Raw genomic sequence first — 22,897 nt, forward strand, 5'->3', positions numbered from 1 at the left:
TTAGGTTTATTTGTTTTAAAAATTATTGAACCTGTTTGGCTATAAGGAAATAACCTTTCATGTAAAAATGAAATTATATGATCCATTTTGTTATTAGGTGAAATGTATACTACAATCATAATTAATTCACTTCCCCCTTCTTGTTTAACATGTGAAGCACACATATCACCAATAGATGTTTGGGAAACATGAACTTCTGTAGCATTTTGAACTGCTAGATCCATGTTGAGTGTAGTAACATGTGAAGTGTTATCGTTTTTGTAAATGGCCACTCCAGCGGCTCTAACATTTTGTCGTTTAAATTTTGCAATACAATGAAAGTTACATAAATCAACTGCTTCATCTGCAGGACACCATGTTTCAGTTAGCAACAAAAAGTTACTATTTCTACAAATAGGATCTTGTAAATCAGCAGCATGTTTCCTGAGACTTTGACAGTTTAAAGTGTATATGGTTAATTTATTTCTGGAGTTGATAAAATCAGTGATCAATCGATTAGTAAAGTCTTACACAACATTGATAGTATGCCTTGTATTCAACTGATCAGGATGGCGTCCAGTTTCAATAATAATATTTTGTGATGCCTGTAAAGATTGTTGAGAACTGAAATATTGTAAAAAATATGACATTAAAATATACAAAAAAAAAAATGTTGAGTATGGCTTCAATATACTCATGAACTCAAATCTTAGTTACTTATTGCAATATATGACTAAAGATTTGAGAATATAAATTTAATTAATAAATTTGTCCATATTCATTCCTTCATGAATAATAAAAAAATAATGAATTAAAGATAATATTAATATAATTTATATAATTATTAATCCTAATATAATTTATAAATTACTGATATGATTAATATCAATATAATTAATTAAATATGGAGCTATAATAATTACAGTTATGGAGACATGAAAAATACGATCTACTTACTGATGACTTGGTAGTATGCCATAGTCTAGTTTCCCTTTCTTTGCACACGGTTGATCGCTTTGATCTTCTAAGTTATCACTATCACACATATTTTATTTTCAAAAATTGAAATAAAAAATTAAATAAAACACAGGTTATGTGTACCGTATAAAGAACCACGTGGAACTGTGTGAGAAGCCACACCGTACACTCTATTACACATAATATATATAGGTATACTTCAGTATAGCGTGGTGGCCCATCCCCCACCGTCCACTCTACCACACAGAATATAGATAGGCATACCTTAGTATAGCGTGGCGGTTGCTCGCCACGGCAAGTATCGCCACGCCAACGATTCGGTTTAGGAGTGCGCCTATAGATGTTTCACATCAAAAAACTTGAAATAAAAAATTCGCCAAGCACATCGCTCACAATTCATATTGATTAGAGGAACCTGATATCTCAAGTGAATGAATCCAGAAACATTTATCAATAGCAAATCGCCATTCTAAACGCTAAATAACAAAACGCCCTCTGCAAATTGTCGGCTCAAGTCTGATCAATGAGTCTGAAACACATAAATGATACATACGCTCATATGTCCATGTGTGAGCAGACTTTAATATATCTGTGATTGCTAAACTGGCCATCTTGAAAAAACTAGCGCCACCAACGGTAACTAGCGTCGCCAATTGCCAATTCGATTTTCAGAAAAAAGTCCACTTGGCGCGCCGCGTTATTTGTAAGTCAATAACACTGGGCGCTTTCCATCGTAGGGTACTGCCTAACACAGTATTAAAAAGGAGAACTACGATTGATCAAAACAACACAACAAGACTGTAAGGAATTTTCAAGAATTCCTTAAAAATCCCGGGATCCAAGGAAAATATCCAGAAGGGGGTGAGTACGTCGAGAGAGAGAGAGAGCGAGATAGGCCTAGATATGAATTCGGGTTAAGAAATAGAACATTAGGGTAACCGGGAGAATAACTCCCCAGATCATGCGGGTAAAAACCCGAGAATTATAGAGAAAGGGGTAATAGGAGTTAGGAGGATCGGAAACATTAGGGATGCGGGGACCGAAGGGAATTCCCGGTTATGAGCCAAAATTTACCGAGCTACGTGGAATTTCCTGAGGACCACTCCCCCCGTTTAGATTTTTTTGGATCTGTATAGGCGTACGTGAAACTACCGCTCGATTTAGGGATCAAGAGGGAGTGGGAGATACGTTTTGGGTTTAGGGTGGCAGACTTAGGGGCCTAGAGCAGCCCTAGTAACCCCTAGGATAGCCAAAGGCTGAATATTAAATAAAGAATAAAAGTTAGATTTTAGAGTAAAATTTAGGGTTCCCACTTTCCTCTGATCCTCGAGAAAACAACCAGAAGGATCTAATCGCGTTCCGTGGACAGAATGTTTAAGAATAAAGAGAAAAATAATAATAAAGAATCATCTCCCGATCGAGAGATGCTAGGAGGGTAGAGTAACCCCATTTGAATTTCGAATGCGGTTGGCGCGCGTGCCTCCGGTTGACACGGAGACGCCAGCGCCATTAGTGCCGAGTGCGACCGCAACTCGCCTATTATAATTATTCCATTGTCGGAAAACACGTGTGACGGACGCTAAAAATCGAGGTGCAATTATAAATAAAATTCGAGTGCAATAAAGTAGTCAAAAGCTTCTAGTCGACGCAACATCCAGTTAAGAAGACATCCTGGAGGCCAAAAACAAGGAGTTTTGTGCGAGAAATAAGGTCAGAGAGGTTATCCGTTGGATTTTTGCCGGTCGTCGCCGGTCAACAATAGAACACGTGGGTAACGAGCCACAGATGAGATTGCATCATTAATAGTTAGGTTAGAAGTAAAAAGAATATTTGCGATTTTATTTTTAATTAACTCCTCATCTCGATGCCGTTAAAGTTAACTCATATGATTTTTAGAGAATAAGATCTGTGTTGATGGAAATATGCCACTTCCCTGGGCGAGGGGGAAGCGGAGAGAGTTTTTTGCCGTCTCCCTAGGGCGAGGGGAGGCGGAGAGGGAATCGCCCAAGACAATGGTGCCAGACGGCACAGATTTTGGAAATAAGCTTCCGTTTTTGATTTTGGAATAGAAAAATCTTAGTAGAGTTTTCGATAGAGAGGAAGAAACAGTTCGGTTTTAGACTCTGAAGAGGACGGTAGAGATTTTTGATAGAGAAGTGTCGGTTAGACCACCGAAGGGTACGTGTCGTAGTGCGAGTGATCAGTGTTGATCGAGTGCGGGGCGGTTAGCCAGGAAGGGCGATCGCGATGCGTGAGTGATACCCATAAGGAATCATCACGAGAATTTTTAATCCTCTGAGGTAATTTAGAGGGATTTAGAGAATTATGTTGCCTCCCCATTGGTGGAGGAGATTTTCGCGAGATCCGTTACGTTTATAGGGATTTGATAATTATCTAATTGGAAGTAGGGATTTGCTCTGAGCGATTCAGAGAGAAAACAATTCAAAGGGTTAATTACGCTAAAATTTAGAAATTTCGAGCCTCGTCTTTTGCGTTATCTCTCTCGGCGGACTCATATGTATTTAAAAGAGATTATGATGTATCACTTATGGTTATTTAAGATTCTTTAAAAGATAATAGTTTCTTTTGTTTCTGGTTATGGTTATTTATTAAAATAATGTATTAGAACTAATTGAAATACTACCAAAGGTAATAATTAAATTTATTTATTCGAAGTTTTAGGGGTTTTGTTATTTTCTTTTGCGGATGAAAGTCCGACGAATCACCTCCATCCGAACTACGCCCTCTCTCCACAACCGACCCCCTGAGCAGCGCGGGTATTCAAGGTCTTCCCATGGATTCGTAAGCAAAGCTATGTGTTTTTAGTTTTGTGAATTTTGGTTTATGTTAAGAATCAGTTTATTGAGACTCCGGTTTGTCGTCCCCCGGTAAAAAGGACGGCTGGCGCCCAACAAATGTTGCTTGCGAATCCAGGGGAAAGGGCAGTTAACGGGTTTTTCTCAACCCCGAGGAAAAATCTCGTTACAAGACATATGTTAGTTAACACTGTGTCACTCTATGTCCCTTGATGGAAAGTACCGATTGTTACCGGTCAATTCATTACGATAGAACGCCTCAGTACTTCATCAGTGGATTGCAACATTACTCAACCGGAGTATTTAACCTTCTCAATTGATTCAACTGAATATGGTATTCACGATTAAGATCATTTCCACTTGATTCCTCGATCGACCGTTGAATTGGGATAATCTACAATCGAATGTTTTTCGAGTAACTATATCACCAACGATTGACGTAAATTCGGAGATTGTACAATATTTTCTCCGAAATTTGTTTATTGCTTTCTAGAAATGAAGTTCGACACCCATTTATCTATTAACTACTCACTTACATACAATTTTTATTTTCTGAAGTATACATAAAATGCCGGGCGCGCCAAGTGGACTTTTTTCTGAAAATCGAATTGGCAATTGGCGACGCTAGTTACCGTTGGTGGCGCTAGTTTTTTCAAGATGGCCAGTTTAGCAATCACAGATATATTAAAGTCTGCTCACACATGGACATATGAGCGTATGTATCATTTATGTGTTTCAGACTCATTGATCAGACTTGAGCCGACAATTTGCAGAGGGCGTTTTGTTATTTAGCGTATAGTGTTTCTTCGGGTTTCACTATATATAATAATAATGCACTAAGGGATTATGATAAACTAGATATTTATTGTACATCTAACTTAGGCAACACAAAAGGTAAGTAGTCTTAGGAATACAAAGGGTCCAGCATCCACTTTAGCTGTGGCGTAGTTACTTGAGTATCGATAAGGCAGACACCCAGCGCTAGCAGTCAAGTCGGGGAGATAGTTGCTGCTTCCGACGTTGGCGCTTGGGTGTCACGATTGTGGCAGGAGTCGAAGTTACCGACGGTCGAGCTGCCACATCCACTCCCCCCCCAGTGACCTGACTGGGAGAGTTAGGGAATGATACAGTCTTCTTTGGTCGTATGTAGGTCTTTAGGGGTGGGTCCATGGTAGTGGACCGGTGCCCCTCAGGTACATGAGCTGGCTCTGGCACTGGCTGATGGTCTAGGGGTGCCGAGTCGTCTTTGGTGATGAAGGCGGGCTTCAACCGCTCCACTGATACGGCTTTCTCAGTGCCGTTGATGAGAATGATGAACACTCGGTCGTCCACGCGCTTGACAACCTGGTAGGGTCCAGCATATGGGTGCTCCAGTGGTCGTCGAACAGCGTCTACCCTCAGGAAAACGTGCGTGCAGGTGTAGAGGTCCTTCAGTAAGAAAAGGCGAGACTTCGTGTGATGGGCTGTAGGTGTAGGTCGCACTTTCCTCAGATGTTCTCGAAATTTTTGGAGAAAGAATGTTGGCTCAGCTGTGAGTGTGGAGGTTGTGAAGAACTCTCCAGGTATACGGAGCTCGGTGCCGTAAAGGAGTTGTGCGGGTGAGGCATTGAGATCCTCCTTGAAGCTCGTGCGGAGACCCAAGAGCACTGATGGAAGTAGGTCGATCCAGGGTGTAGGAGCATTGCACATCAGTGCAGCTTTCAGCGTCCTGTGCCACCTCTCTATCATCCCATTTGACTGTGGATGATAGGGTGTGGTGTGAATCCTGTGTGCTCCGACCATGCTGGCTAGGGCAGTGAAGAGTTGTGATTCAAATTGACTGCCCTGGTCGGTGGAGATCGTGAGAGGAGTCCCGAATTGCGCGATCCAGTGTCCATAAAAGGCTGTAGCCACTGTGTCGGCTTCCATGTTGATGAGGGGTACCGCTACTGGCCAGCGCGAGAACCTGTCGATCATGGTGAGGCAGTAGCGAAAGCCTTTGACTGGAGGAAGCTCAATCAGATCCAGATGCACGTGGTCGAATCGGTTGTCCGGCACTCCGATGTGGTTAGGAATTACCCGGTTGTGGCGTTGTATTTTTGATTTTTGGCACGCCAGACACTCTCGGCTCCAGCGAAGTGCATCTCGCTTGATTCCGGGCCAGATGAATCTCTCCTTTAGCTGGCGAGACGTCACCCGACCGCTTGGATGGGCTAGACCGTGGACTACGTTGAAGGCACGTTTGCGCAGACTCGCAGGGATGAAAGGGCGTACGAACCCTGTTGAGATGTCGCAGAGGAGTCTGTGGCCATCAATTGTGAGTCGCTCGAGCTTGAGAGAATTCTCCTGGAGTAGCTCGTTCAACTCGTTGTCGTCGTCCTGAGCACGCCGTATGGTCTCTGAGTCAAGGACTGTGGGCATCGAGATTTCGTTGATGCGGGAGAGTGCATCCGCAACGACATTGTCTTCACCAGCGACATGGACGATGTTAGTTGAAAACTGCGAGATGTAGTCCAGCTGGGCGAGTTGACGAGGCGAGGCTTTGTCAGCACGTTGCGAGAATGCGTACACAAGGGGTCGATGGTCTGTCCTGATGACAAAAGCACGTCCCTCGAGAATGTGTCGGAAGAATTTGATGCTGGAGAAGATGGCAAAAAGCTCTCTGTCGTAGGTGCTATAGCGGCTTTCAGTGGGAGACAACTTGCGGGAGAAAAATCCTAGGGGTTTCCAGACGCCATTCTCCTTCTGCTCTAGGGCTGCGCCTATGGCAAAATCAGAGGCATCGGTGACCAGTGCTAGAGGTGCCGTTGGAGACAAGAAGGCGGCTTGTACTGCGGAGATGATTTTTTTCTTGCAGTCGTTCAGGGCTTCCTCAAGAGCTGGGGTCCAGGTGATAATGGTCTTGTCCCGTTTCTTGGCGCCTTTGACAAGGTCATTGAGTGGGACTTGGATCTGTGCCATGTGTGGGGTGCAGCGACGATAATAATTGACCATGCCCAGGAAACGTCTGAGATCCGAGATGGTCTGTGGTCTTGGGTAGTCCCGGATGGCTTGTACTCTGTCAGGTGGTGGTGTGAATCCGTGCATGTTCACCAGGTAGCCCAGGAAGGTGACCTCTTTCTGCCCAAAACAGCATTTGCTGGGGTTGATGGATAGGTGGTTGTCCTGTAGGATCTTGAAGATCTCCTCGACATGCTGCTGGTGCTCTTGTGGGTTGCGGGAGAAGACGAGGATGTCGTCGATGAAGCACACCGCGAATTTCACACCTCTGAGGAGATTATCCATGTGGCGTTGGAAAGTTTGTGTGGCATTGCGCAGGCCAGGTGGCATGCCACGAAACTCAAATAGTCCAAAGGGTGTTGCCACTGCTGTTTTGGGGATGTCCTCCTTGGCCACGGGCATCTGGTGATACGCTCTCACCAGGTCCATCGTTGAAAAGACAGTGCATCCGTGACAGTGCTGCAGGAGGTCTTCGATGTATGGTATTGGGTAACGATCAGGGACTGTCTGGTTGTTCAGTCGGCGATAGTCACCAGTTGACCGCCAGCCTCCTGATTTTTTTCGCACCATGTGCAAGGGGCTGGCCCATTGGCTGGAAGAGGGCTGAATGACGTTGTGTTTCAGCAGAAGGTCGAACTCATCCTTGGCAGCTTGCAGTTTTTCGCCGGAGAGTCGTCTTGGACGTTCGACAACCGGGGGGCCTGTGGTGGTGATGTGGTGCGAGACTGGATTATCAGCATCAGTGGTTGGAATGGGTGCTGGTATGGTGATGCTGATATACTTCCGGAGAAGATTCTCGTAGGCTGGAGGCAACGAGGCATCGGCAGAACCAACTGTTGAGATTCCATAAACTGAGGTCTCGGCTAGTTGTCCAGCAGCAGTGAGCTTGGTCTCCCTGTCGAGGAGACAGCGTCCCTTGAGGTCTACTAGCAGGCCATAATGAGCTAGCAGATCGGCACCAATGATGGCTGTCTTGACATCAGCAACAACAAACACCCACTTGAGTGCACGGCGTATACCGATGTTGAGCGTGAGCATTTGTTGTCCGTAGGTGCTGATGGTGGTGTTATTGGCAGCATAGAGTTTAAGGTCAGCAAGTCGAGTGTTGGACTGGGCGAAGGCACGTGGGATGATTGAGAGGACTGATCCTGAGTCGACGAGAAGTCTCATGTTGTTCTGGCGATCATGGAGAAATAGGCGGCATTCCTTGATAGTGTTATTGTTGCTGTCGCCAACCGCCTGCAGGGACGACAGCAGTTTTAGTTTCCCTGGTGAGCTGCAAATCGGGCACATGGGAACATGCATCTACGAGCCTTGTCCCCAAAGCGCTCATGGTAAAAGCAGAGATCGCCATGGCTCTGAGATGTAGGTGTTGAGGCACGAGAGCGAGAGTGTGATCGTGGCCTCCTTGAATCTTGCTGTTCCACCTTGATGGTTAGCTTTTCCATCTTGATGGTTAGCTGGTGAAGGGACTGGATTACGGTCTCCAGGCCCTTCTCCAAGGCTCTTAGTCTGTATTCTGTTGTGTCGTCCGGCTTGCCTGTGAACCGATCCGCAGCTGCTACCATTGGCTGCTGGTGCAGGTGTGTAGACATGACGTAAGTGCCTGTTGACGTCTCCATGATGTTGTCGGCCGACTCAGCAAGTTTGTCGAGTGGGCCGTCTTCAGGGAAGCCCCTTAGGATCTTGCTTACGATGTCAGGAAGTAGGGCTAGCCACCTGCTGCGTAGGAGCTTGTCAGAAGCTGTCCCACAGGCTAGGTCCCTCATCTCCCTGAGGAGTTGGCTGGGCCTCTTAGTACCCAATTCCAGACCTGTCAGCAATTTATTGAGGCGCTGGTCAACTGACTCTGAAAATCTCCTAATAATATGGTGTTTAATGTAGGGGCACTTATCGATCTCAGGTGCAGATCTCAGGACGTCTGAGATCTGCCTCATGTCCTCTGATTCCAGGGCTGCGAGGACTGTATCATATTTGGTGGAGTCACTGGTGATGCGTCTGTAGCGAAATTGGGCTTCGAGGCAGTAGAACCAGGTCTCAGGGTCCTCCCTGATGAATTTGGGTGGCCTGAAGTATGACAGGGCCGAGACTTGACCATCATCCTGTACGTGCGCGTGATGATGGTTGGCACCATAAGGGTAGTAATTTGAGAATCCTGCCGGGCCACCTGGTGTGTTGGGTGCAAGGAGACCGGGGGGGTTGTGCACCCCGTGACTGCTCATGTCACCAGGTTGTATTATCGTGGGCGAGGTACCTTGCTGCTGCGGAGGAATGAGTGGCATGCCTGGTAATTGGCTGTCTGCCCGTTGCTCTGTGCTATGACTACTCGCTGTGTTGTCGATTGGATTTCCAGATTGATGGCTGGTGCGTGATGGCGAATGCTCGATGGTCATTGTGTACACTTGGGATCACTGAGAGACGCACGGCTCGATTGAGGTTAAATAAGTAATCCTTGAGAGGATCACGTCGGGGTCACCAATTATGGTGTTTCTTGGGGTTTCACTATATATAATAATAATGCACTAAGGGATTATGATAAACTAGATATTTATTGTACATCTAACTTAGGCAACACAAAAGGTAAGTAGTCTTAGGAATACAAAGGGTCCAGCATCCACTTTAGCTGTGGCGTAGTTACTTGAGTATCGATAAGGCAGACACCCAGCGCTAGCAGTCAAGTCGGGGAGATAGTTGCTGCTTCCGACGTTGGCGCTTGGGTGTCACGATTGTGGCAGGAGTCGAAGTTACCGACGGTCGAGCTGCCACAAGCGTTTAGAATGGCGATTTGCTATTGATAAATGTTCCTGGATTCATTCACTTGAGATATCAGGTTCCTCTAATCAATATGAATTGTGAGCGATGTGCTTGGCGAATTTTTTATTTCAAGTTTTTTTTGTAAACAAAAGTAACCATATTTTTTTTGGAAAATAGGATCAGCCAATAAAACGTCTACTTGGCGAAATTTTTTCACAAAAGTTTTTTTGTGATTTTTTTTATAGGATTTCACTCATTTTTGCAAAGCATAACAATCACTTGCAAAATAATATAAGCAACAATATCACTGAAACATGGAAGGGAAAATCATCATTCAGAAATAATTTTATCTAATCATTTAAATAATTAAAAATGATTAGACAAAATCATTAAAATGTGATGTTTTTCCCTACTATTTATTTTCACTGATTTTATCGAATCATTCAAATAATAAAAATGATTAGACAAAGTCGCGAAAATTTAATGTTCTTCCCTTTCATTCCTTTTCACTGATTTGTTTACCAATTAATAATTTTTTTATTTGCTATTTTTGTTTGCATCACTTTTTTCACTTATTTTTATACAGAAAAGCATGTAAATTATTTTAAAAAAAGTTAAAAACATCAGTGACAAAAAATAAAAGGCCAATATTAATTTTTTTAATGATTTTAACTAATCATTTCCACAATAACAACATTATGCAAACGGCTCACAAAGAAACCTCATCTGTATAGCTTAGATTTTCTGTCAGCCGGCTTCATAATTTATCTAATCATTTAAATAATTGAAAATAATTAGATAAAACCATTGAAGTTTGATGTTTTTCCATTTCATTTCGATTCACTGATTTTCTTACTAATTAATAATTTTGTTATTTGTTATTTCTGTTTGTATCATTTTTTTCAATCGATTTTTGTCACTTATTTTTATGCTGAAAAGCATCTAAATTACTAAAACAAATGTAAAAAAAATCAGTGAAAGAAAATAAACGGCCAGTATACGGTTTTAATGATTTTTTCAATTTCCCCGCTGTTACCGCTGTTACCGGTAGCGCGGGAAGCTAGTAATGCTGCCAGCGCTACCGGTAACAGCGGTAAAAGGGAAAGACCGCAGGTACTAGATAACCGAGGTTGGGACAGTAGTCGGTCGCTGGGCGCGCGATGTGAATCGGCCTTTTTCCCGATTTAACGTCGATTGTGATTTGTCCCGTCATTTTTCCCCTAGAATGAGCCCAGCGACAGAATTTATCATCGGAACATGTACAGTGCCAACCTGGTTATCTAGTAACCTTGGGGAGGAAGAGGAAATTGCATACATTATAATTGTTGCCAACTTTGACGTACAAGTCTAACGCTGAGAAAATAAAATCGCGAAAATATTACATTATGATGGTTGCTATGGGCGGATATTTTTATTTATTATTGTTTATCAAGAAATAAAAATATCATTAGAAAGCTCATAGTCAACTTATATAATGTAACTAAGGACGGATTTCGCGAGAAATTTTCATATAACGAGAAAAAAAATGAAAACCATTCGGGGAGTAGTTGTGTCGTGTATATTATACGCGACAGCATCGGCCTATGACGTCACACGGGTCTAAAACGTCAACTTGGCCGATACGCTCTCGCGTATCTTGATAATTCTCCGTCGATCAGTCCCCGTTTCATCCGTTAATCTTAATTACAGTAAGTGCGGCGATTTTTGAAGTGATAACTTCTTATGGCGCGTTGTCCACTTTTTTGGGTGAGCATTTTTAGGTGCGCTCGCGACAGATGAGATTTTACAGTGAGGCCAGATGCGGGAGCCACACGTCTCTCACTGCCTCACTTCGCGTACAACTGCGCTCTAGCCGTAGCAGTTGTTGCGCGAGGGAGTTGCGCATGAAACTCCCCCGCGTGGGATTTTTGCCCCCGTCTGGCATTTTATTTAAATATTTTATTTGACTGGGGTAGCTGCTATGGTATTGTGTTAAAAAAACAAATCTAAAGTGTTAATAGAAATAATAAAAACATTGTTGTAGTACTTTTGTAGACTATAGTGTTACTATATTTTGTATACATTATTACAACTGCTACGTACATAAACAAATGCAACACGTTATTGAATAAAATTATCTAAAAAATGAGAAACACGTATATATGTGGTATCCTACCACATCGACACCAACGACGCGAAATTAAGACGAAGTTATTATTCGGCCCCTTTCGCCTATTGTCGTACACCGATACACTAACACTCGACCCGAATTATTATCGCGCCTGACCTGCAGCAGATTGAGTAGTCTAAATTTAACCTTTGATTTGTATACATCGTTCCACGTAATAAATTTATCTTCGATAAATATTTAATTGATATTTGAGTTAGCTAAATACCCAACTCACTTCAGTGGTGACCCCGACGTGATCTGTTGCAAATCAGTTACGTTAACAATTGCAAGCAATCTCACATTTTGTCGATTTGTTTGACCGCGTGGCCGAGTTAATTTTTCGCCGCACATCACTCTCCAACGTGTTAGCTAGTGCATTAGTGCTTCTCAGTGCCTAGCCTCACTGTTTTGTATAATTGTCGACAAGATAAAAGTATTGTTTAAATCATTGCCGCAGTATCTCGTAAACGATGATTTTCGGCGTATGGAAAATTCTCGTTAGGTGAACCTTCGAGAACATTCCATAGCATTACCTCAGTATCGATAGCCAGCCTGCGGAACCAAAACAAACGCGCCAAGGCCACCTCACGACACTTCAAAGCAGTGCCCGGAGAACAGTGAATTTTTGCCTAATCCGTTTTCGACAACAACACTCGTAAATCGATAATTCCGCGTGTGTATTACCAAGTGCCGTCAGCTGAGTGCCGACACATTGCTGAGCACCCTATAGACGCTGTGCTGTGTTGGTGAATTTAATACGGACTCACAACGCCCGATTATTCCACGATGCCCGTTGATCCAGTCACAGGTCTCCCGACACCTGCGACGGGAATGTCAACGATAGTCACTGCTGACCTCAAAGCACCACCATTCAGCACGGAAAAGCCTGCCCTTTGGTTCGCCCAGCTGGAAGCTCAATTCAGGAACCGTGGTATCGTCACAGAAGCTGATAAATACTACCGAACTATTCCTCTAATTGATACTCGCTCTGCATCGGAAGTGGAGGATTTAATTATCAATCCACCCACAGAGATACCGTACCAAAAATTTAAATCTGCCTTAATATCATCTTTTTCTAGATCCCGGGAGGCAAATCTCCTCCAACTACTCGATCGCGAGAGCATCGGAGATCGCACTCCTTCGCAGTACCTTCGTTATCTACGAAGCCTGGTGCCAGATATCGACGAAGAAGTTTTAAGGACTCGCTGGATTTCACATCTGCCAGAGCAAACCAAGGCCTGCTTGATAATCCAGAAGAACGCCTCAGTCACCGAACTAGGAGAACTTGCGGACAAACTGCACGAGGTCTTTCAGCCCACAGTTACCGCAATCTCAGGCCCGAATCTAGAGCACCAGATTGCCGAACTGACTAAGCAGGTGGCCGCGCTTTCTTCCGGCCGGTCTCGGCCGAGTCGCTCGCCATCCCGCACCTCATCCGACTCTCGCAAAAGGCGAGGTAGTCGATCTCGATCCAGGAAAGTATCCAAAAAATTCGAAACGTGTTGGTATCATTTCGCTTATGGCGACAAAGCACGCTCTTGTTTACCAGGATGTAAGTTTCAGGGAAAAGGCCAGGAGAATCAACAGAGGCGGTAGTTGGTTCCCCTATTTCAAACCGCCTTTTCGTCGACGATACAGCCAGCCATCAGAGATTTCTCATCGACTCGGGCTCAGACGTTTCCGTCCTTCCACATAATCGACGAACTTCTCTCCGAAGGATCCCTTATCAACTCTTTGCAGCAAACGGCTCGGTGATTAACACCTACGGCGACGCAGTCCTCACATTGAATTTAAAACTGCGCCGTGACTTCACTTGGCGATTTCTGGTCGCCGACGTTACCCATCCGATCTTGGGCGCCGACTTCCTCAGCCATTTTGGTCTCGCCGTCGACCTTAAAAACAAACGCCTCATCGATACTGTAACGGACATGTCGACACCGGGTAAGACGACGGAAAACCAAACCGTAGCATCTATTAAAGTGCTTCAGCAACACGATGATTCACCGTACCTGAAGCTACTTCAAGAATATCCGTCTATAACGAAACCTGACGGAGCCTTCTCCAGAGCTAAGCATTCGACAGTCCACCACATCAGAACGACAGATGGACCCCCAGTATCGAGTAAAGCTCGTAGATTAGCACCTGATAAACTCGCTGTAGCTCAGAAATGTTTCCAAGATATGCTAAATTTAGGAATTGCTCGTCGTTCCCAAGGGTCCTGGTCATCTCCTTTACACCTCGCACCGAAGGCGACAGGGGATGTACGACCATGCGGAGATTACCGCCGACTCAACGACAGGACCATTCCAGACAGATACCCAATTCGACGCCTAGATGACTTAGCTGCAACGCTCCACGGAAAAACAATATTTTCCACAGTCGATTTAGTCAGAGCGTTTAATCAGATACCTGTGGCAACTCAAGACATCGAGAAGACAGCCATCATTACCCCGTTTGGGTTATTCGAATTCCCAGTAATGACATTTGGTCTCCGCAATGCAGCTCAGTCGTTCCAACGGTTCATGGACGAAGTCACGAGAGACCTGCCATACGCCTTCCCATACATCGACGACGTGTTAATCGCCTCGCGCAACGAGGAAGAGCATCTTCAACACCTGAAGACACTTTTCGACAGATTCCAAGAACATGGACTCGTCATCAACGCCGCGAAGTCGACATTTGGGAAGCCAGAAGTGAAGTTTTTGGGTCATCTCATCAATGCGCAAGGGATTAAACCACTACCCGAGAAAGTAGAGATGCTATTGAATTTCCCTCAGCCAAATAACATCAGACAGCTGCGTCGATTCATGGGCATGATAAATTTCTACCGCAACTTCATTAAAGGCCGTGCACAACTCCTCGCACCCCTGAATCAACTGACGAGTGGTAACGTCAAGGGTAGTACAATCATCGACTGGACACCACAGCTCAACGAGGCTTTCACGAAATCGAAGGAAGCCTTAGCCAATGTCGCGCTCCTCGCGCATCCTGACACTAGCGCCGAGTGGGCAATATTCACCGACGCTTCAGATCATGCCGCCGGAGCAGTTCTGCAGCAACGTCGTCAAGAGGGTTGGCAACCATTAGCCTTCTACAGCAAGAAGTTCGCCCCTAATGTCAGCAAGTTATCGACATATGATAGGGAACTTCACGCTATTTATGAAGCTGTTCGCCATTTTCGATACATTTTTGAAGGACGACATGTCGAAATCCACACAGATCACAAGCCGCTAACGCACGCTTTCCAGCAACAACCTGACAGAGCCACTCCCTGGCGATTTCATCGATTAAACTTCATCAGCAATTTTACCACTGATATTCGACATATCGCCGGTGATGAAAATGTCGTCGCCGATTCTTTATCACGACTAGAATCGATTTCAACGGCCGTCACCATACAACAAGTAGCTGAGGCGCAACACTCCGATCCTGAGCTGGGAAATATCCTGCGAGGAAATCACCCGGTTTCAACTCTAAACCTTCATAAAATTCGTTTCCCGGACACCGAGGTCGAACTGTACGTCGACGTCTCGTCGAGTTCAGCACGTCCTTACGTCCCACAGCAATTGAGAAAACAAGTTTTCAACTCGCTTCATTCTCTTGCGCACCCAGGACATAAAGCTTCCTTAAAGCTCATCGCTCAACGCTACGTATGGCCTTATATGAATCGCGACTGCCGCGAGTGGGCCAGAGCATGCATAGAGTGCCAAAAATGTAAGATAACTAGGCACCAGTCAGCTCCAATCGCTCATTTCGAACTTCCGTCTCAGAGATTCGAACACATACACATTGACATCGTCTCATTACCCCTGTCCAGAGGACATCGCAAATGCCTCACAATCATCGACAGGTTTACTCGTTTTCCCGAGGCAGTGCCACTGGAAACGGCATCTACGGAGAACATTGCCCGAGCACTATTACTGCACTGGATTTGCCGATATGGTGTGCCACTAAGAATCACATCCGACCGAGGAGGACAATTCGAATCAGATCTTTTCAGACAGCTAAATGATCTACTAGGAACTAAACACCTCGTGACGACACCTTACCATCCACAAGCAAATGGCCTCGTCGAACGCCTCCATAGGCAGCTCAAGGCTGCACTACTATGTCACAATGACACATGGGTCGACGCGTTGCCCGCTACACTTTTGGGACTCCGAGCAGCATTCAAAGAAGACGTCGGAAGTACGCCAGCAGAACTTGTTTACGGAGAACCAATTCGACTACCTGGCGAATTTCTCGCACCATCGAATAAACCGCTCCGCGCCGGAGAACTCGTCCAGAACTTGAGAAACCACTTCAACAACCTAGCCCCAGAACAAACATCAAGACACGGACATCGTTCAATTTTCAAATTCAAGGACTTGAACGCCGCCAGCCACGTCTTCATTCGCCAAGGCCAAATCCAAGCAAGTTTCTCCAAGCCATACTCTGGACCACATCGTGTAGTTGAACGTCACGAAAAATACTTCATTGTCCAAATGCGCGATAAAACAATCGCAATCTCAATCGACAATTTGAAACCGGCATACCTAATGGATGAAGATATCAACCACACAGCAGAAGTACCTGAACAGACTGAGTCTCAACCAACAGCAGGAACAAGCTCATCGTCTACACCACCTAATCGAACCCGGAGACGAGTGCATTTCAGCGACAATTAATTCTTTCTTGTCTAATAGTCAAACACACCTATTTTTCTCTCTGTTTCAGCCAGTAATCTTTCTCAAAGCAAGGGAGGCATGTGGTATCCTACCACATCGACACCAACGACGCGAAATTAAGACGAAGTTATTATTCGGCCCCTTTCGCCTATTGTCGTACACCGATACACTAACACTCGACCCGAATTATTATCGCGCCTGACCTGCAGCAGATTGAGTAGTCTAAATTTAACCTTTGATTTGTATACATCGTTCCACGTAATAAATTTATCTTCGATAAATATTTAATTGATATTTGAGTTAGCTAAATACCCAACTCACTTCATATATACCTATGCGTATCCTAATAGTATTGTACACTATTGGAAACATATATATATATGAAGTGAGTTGGGTATTTAGCTAACTCAAATATCAATTAAATATTTATCGAAGATAAATTTATTACGTGGAACGATGTATACAAATCAAAGGTTAAATTTAGACTACTCAATCTGCTGCAGGCCAGGCGCGATAATAATTCGGGTCGAGTGTTAGTGTATCGGTGTACGACAATAGGCGAAAGGGGCCGAATAATAACTTCGTCTTAATTTCGCGTCGTTGGTGTCGATGTGGTAGGATACCACATGCCTCCCTTGCTTTGAGAAAGATTACTGGCTGAAACAGAGAGAAAAATAGGTGTGTTTGACTATTAGACAAGAAAGAATTAATTGTCGCTGAAATGCACTCGTCTCCGGGTTCGATTAGGTGGTGTAGACGATGAGCTTGTTCCTGCTGTTGGTTGAGACTCAGTCTGTTCAGGTACTTCTGCTGTGTGGTTGATATCTTCATCCATTAGGTATGCCGGTTTCAAATTGTCGATTGAGATTGCGATTGTTTTATCGCGGATTTGGACAATGAAGTATTTTTCGTGACGTTCAACTACACGATGTGGTCCAGAGTATGGCTTGGAGAAACTTGCTTGGATTTGGCCTTGGCGAATGAAGACGTGGCTGGCGGCGTTCAAGTCCTTGAATTTGAAAATTGAACGATGTCCGTGTCTTGATGTTTGTTCTGGGGCTAGGTTGTTGAAGTGGTTTCTCAAGTTCTGGACGAGTTCTCCGGCGCGGAGCGGTTTATTCGATGGTGCGAGAAATTCGCCAGGTAGTCGAATTGGTTCTCCGTAAACAAGTTCTGCTGGCGTACTTCCGACGTCTTCTTTGAATGCTGCTCGGAGTCCCAAAAGTGTAGCGGTGTACGACAATAGGCGAAAGGGGCCGAATAATAACTTCGTCTTAATTTCGCGTCGTTGGTGTCGATGTGGTAGGATACCACATATATCCGCTGTCTGTTTCTTCGGCTAGGGAGACAACTTCCTGTTTTACCAACAGTTACATTACAAGAATACAAGTTTGGCGCTAGCGTTTAAAAGGGCGCTGCATTTAAAGTGTGAAGTTGATAAATTTTTACAAAATTACAGAGAATCTCGAAATTTTGGGGAATTGGGAAAATTAACTCTATGCTCATTTCAGCTAAGAATTAAAAATTATCGGAAAGCCGGAAAAGTAGGAAAACCCGAAAAAATATATATGCTACGATTATAGCTATAAAAAAATCTACATTTTTATTTTTGATTATAGATTTGTCGTGAAAATGGATGCGGATGATTCAAATGGTGCTCGAAAAGGAAAAAGGAAAAACTCGATAGATGACTTCATTAGGGACGTGATCTTATTGTACTTCATGTCCACTCAAAAAGTGCCCACATTGCTTTGATAAACTTGATTTTGTATGTACAATTTCTCATGTGGGGTTCGGGAAAAGCATGGACGGTGCGGCTCTCGCAACTAGTTTCAGCCACGCGCTAGTAGTCGGAACCTCCCGCAACGGTGGAGGCCGGCGAAAACGTGACGCCACACGTGGGGGTTGGGCCTGGGGGACTGGGTGGGGATCCCTCGGAAAAGGGATGGTTCGCGGGGTGGGTCGTCGGATGAAATGGGTGGGTTCCCTCCTTCTGTGGGTCTGCTTCATCTCTGCTCCTCTTTCGAGGAGAGTCGAGGGGGAGCACTCCCTCAGCGTCACCACCGGGCCACGATCCGAGCTACCCAGCTCGGCGGGAACCAGAAGGCCCCCTCCCAGGGACGGCGCCCAGCGTCCCGAGCTACTCAGCCCGGGCCGCGGGGAGGCGCCCCGTTTAATCCTTAATCCGTTTTTTTCTTTACTTTCTATTTTACTTTGCAGCTCTTGCCTTTTGCCATGGCCAGCGACTGTATCGTCTAACTTCCACCATGGATGCGCATCATTGTAGTTTCACCCCGGAGTCTAAGCTGCCACCAATCCGATCTCCGCGGGGGCACAATAATGCGTCCGTCGTGCGGCGAAGTCTGTGCATCGCCTCCCAGCATGCCAGAGGAACATCGACGACGACTACAACGAGGGACCCAAGGAGGGTGGTGCCCTCAAGGGTTCGTAGTCGCCCGCTGTGCGCCGCGGTACTGCCCTTCCGACGAGGGAAAGGTTCCAGCCTTCGCGCTGTCCAAGATAACGTCGCAGAGGACGAGGGATTGACTGCGCAGCCGAGCCAGCCAACGCCCGGATCTTCAAGACCATCAACCGGTGAGTCCACTCATTTATTAGGTAGGATTCGCGAGTGCCACGTTAGCTTAAGTAGGATCGATAGGGATCGCGTCGCGACCGGAGAATCACCGGTACCCCCCGTCCCAGTAGGTCATCCTCACCGGACCACCACGATCGAGGGACCGGGCTCGCAACGCGACCTTAGGATAATGCAAATGAACATGTCCCGCTCAAGTGCAGTAACCGGGGAGGTCTTCCAGCTAGTTCGCAATGAGCGTCTAGACATACTGTTGCTCCAAGAGCCTTATGCCATTCGTGAGGCGAACACCTGGGCCATCCGCGGCCTAGGACTCGGAATGCGTATTGCCGCGTGCTCAACGGAGAGACTGTGGGCGGCGGTCGTTGCGTGCAACTCCATCGTGGAGATTGCTTACGTGTCCCAGCTATCTACAGCACATTGGGTTTGTGTTGACGCCCGCGTCCCCGGTGGATCCTTTTTCGTCGTCTCCAGTTATTGTCAGTACTCCGACGACATAGAAATCTACATGAGCCAGCTCGAAAATATTCTCATCTTCCGCAGAGGTCGCCGCGTTCTGGTGGCGGCTGATGCCAACGCCCAACACTCCCTCTGGGGCTCCATGGTAAGCTCATCGAGTCCTTCGGTCTCCGCGTCGCGAATGATGCCAGTCGGGGCCCAACCTTCAGGTGTGCCGCAGGTACGTCGTTCATCGACGTCACTCTGGAAACCCTGGCATGTATAAATTCATACGTGCTTGGAGGTTGCAAGACAAGTGATCCACAGGTGGCCACACGTCTGTTCGTTTTCGGTTCGCGATCCGGAGCTCCTCACATCGTGTCAATAACTCCGGGGTCGGCGGGGGCTCTACCATGCGGTTCAACGTTCGTCGCGCCGACTGGGAAAAGTTCGAGGCGACCGTCGATGAGGAGGCCCCGTGAGAAACTCGCGGACCATCCGCTGGATTCCTCAGCGGATGTTGAGAGAATGGCAGAGGTACTGGGTGACGTACTCACCAAAGCCTACCAAGATTCGATGCCGCGCCGTAAACACTACCGTCGCGCGAATCCGTGATGGACCGAGGAGCTGACCAGCAAACGCAAGCTAGTCAGTCGTCTCCGTAACGGCTACCGAAGGGAGACTAACCCTGACGCACGAAAAATTAAACAGAATAGGTATCGTGTAGTCCTGCGGTCGTATACCAGGCTACCTGGGGCTTGTAAAGAAAACAGCTGGCGCGGTTACGTAATGACGGAAAGCAACGAAAATCCCTGGGGCTTTCATTATAAATCGCCTCTGATAAATTGCGTGTAGGCACGGTACTCAGCACTCTTAGAACCGCGAATGGAACGACACTTACGATGCGTGAGACTGCTGACGTACTGTTGGACACACACGTACCCAACGATGACCCCAACAAGGACACACCCGAACAGACGGAGATACGCGAACGCGCGAGGAACCTAACGGTCCAGCCGGAAGACGCACGAGACTTGACGGACGACCAGCTTAAGGGTCTTATAAGACCCTTAAGAATTACAAAGCCGCAGGATGCGATTTAGTAGAAGTTAGGGTCCTGAAAGTCGCGGTCATGAGGATACCTCACATCTTCACTCGACTCTTCAACGCCTGCCTGAAGCACGGCGTTTTCCACGCCGTTTGGAAAGTCGGCACCCTTCGTACTCTCCTCAAAGGAGTTCACAAGGATGTGTCCAACCCCAAATCCTACCGTCCCATTTGCCTCTTGTCGGTTGTCGGGAAATTTTTCGAAAAGGTCCTGCACGGGATCCTTACGGCGAAAGTCCTTACCGAGGACAAATTATCAGGACGTCAATATGGCTTTCTGCCTGGACGCTCCACGGAAGACGCGATAGTAGAGTTGCGTGAAATAGTCGAACGCGGTAACGCCAAGAGGTACGTCATTGGACTCCTTTACGATATTTCAGGAGCCTTTGACAACGTGTGGTGGCCCCTAGTCCTCCAGTCTTTGGCGGATCGAGACTGTCCGAAGAATGTCTTCGAAGTGCTCCGGAGCTACTTTGACAATCGGACCGTCAAGATCGCCTGGAGCGACCAAGAGATTTCCAAGCCGGTCACCCGGGGCTGTCCACAAGGATCAGTCCTGGGCCCCGCTTGCTGGAATCTCATGTTCGATGCCCTCCTCAAGAGCATCGAGCAAAACTTCGGCGAAATCGAAGTCGACTACGCGGACGACCTTATCGCGGTTTTATCGGCCGACTCGCGTAAGGAGATAGAAAGAATAGGTCAAGGCGTCGTTAATCACATCGCCTCGTGGTGCGCATCGGCGAAGCTCGAACTCTCGAAGAGCATGACAGAGGCAATAGTCCTGTCATGCAATTCGCAGAAGAGAGCGCCGCCGACGCAGTACAGGTACGATCGGGCGCGAAAGACACGCCGACGCGTGAAACCGGCGTTGGATATCCGCCCACCCGAGATTAGGCTCGCCGGGGAGAAGATCCGGTTTAAGGAGAGCGTTAGGTACCTCGGGGTACATTTTAATAGGAACATGCGGGTCCGGACCCATACCGAATATGTACAAAAAAAGGCTCGGGTCCTTTTCACTCGGCTATCGGCCCTAATGCACAAGCATTGGGGACTCCGATACCGATCGGTTAAGGTAGTATTTCAGGGCGTTTTTCAGGCTGTCGCGTCGTATGCAGCCCACGGGTGGGTGGACCGGTGCACACCCTACGACTGGAAGAAACTCCGTACCGCACAGAGGAGCGCGCTGCTGACGGTGACTGGCGCGTATAGGACGGCCTCACACGAAGCACTCTGCGCAGCGGCGGGAGTTCTTCCTGTGGACCTATTAGTGAGGGAAAGAGCAGCGCGCTACCAAGCCAAGAAAGGCATTCCCGTCAGAATAGGAGATGCAGATAGACCCCGCAAATCCGCGCGTTGGTAACAACGGCCGCCCGAATCGAGGCCGTTGAGGAAATAAAAAAAAAAGATCAGAAATCTCTGGCGGAGTAGGTTCGAGCGGGCTTCAAACGGGAGGAACGCCTTTGCGTTCTTCCCCGATAGTGCGGCGTGCCTGGGAGCTAAGTGGGTCGAGTGCGACCACTGGGTCTCGCAGGTCCTGACAGGGCATGGGCAATTCCGGTCTTATCTTCATGACCGGTGACTTGCCCAATCACGCAACTGCGAGTGCGACCAGGCTGAAGACACAGTCCAGGACCTCATCATGGACTATCCGATATATGCACCACAGCGGGAGTGCATCGGGGGAATAATCGGGAATCGCCCATGGCCCCAGGCGGCACAAGCGTTAGTGTCGTCCAGGGAGTCATTCGCCGTGTTCGCGGATTTTTGCAGGGAATGTATGTGGTTGAAATGCCTGGAAACGTACGCGGAAATTAGAAATCGCGGCGACGATGAGTGAACGAATAAATGGGACCAACCAGCTCTTGTTGTCGGAGACGAGAGTCGTGGGACAGGAACCCTGTAACCTTCTCCGGGTAACCCTGTCCCGGTTGGAGATACGAATGAGTATTAAAGTCACCTCTTCTCTTTTCCTCCTCTTCTTCTTCTATTCTATTTCCTTTAATCCCAAATACCCTTATCCACTTTTCACATTCTGGGTGTCAGGCTGACACCAAGGACCACCGCCCCGAGGTTCCCCGCGGGAGCCATGCCTGCGTCAGTCACTTGTGACCTGGCGCCGTCATGGTTGCAAAGTGTCCTTCGGCCCTCTGAACCGGCCGACAGTATGGATTTTTCCAAACCCGCCCTTGGCAGTCGGTAATGGCCTAAGTGTTTGATATTATGTAAGTAGAGTAGATTAATAGGCCATGCGAGGTTTCCGAAAACCATAACCTGGCAAGGTTGTTTTCATACAACCGCATTGAGTGTCCCTACCTACTCCCCGCAGGGTGGAAAGGGGGGTGGGCAACCCCCCCTGGATCACGGGCATGACGAACCCGCGGACCCTGAGTCCAACTAGGAGCCTCCCCACAGGCTCGAACGCATTTGAAATACGATT

The sequence above is a fragment of the Diachasmimorpha longicaudata genome, chromosome 9 (assembly GCF_034640455.1).
Source record: "Diachasmimorpha longicaudata isolate KC_UGA_2023 chromosome 9, iyDiaLong2, whole genome shotgun sequence".
In the NCBI taxonomy this organism is placed as follows: Eukaryota; Metazoa; Arthropoda; class Insecta; order Hymenoptera; family Braconidae; genus Diachasmimorpha; species Diachasmimorpha longicaudata.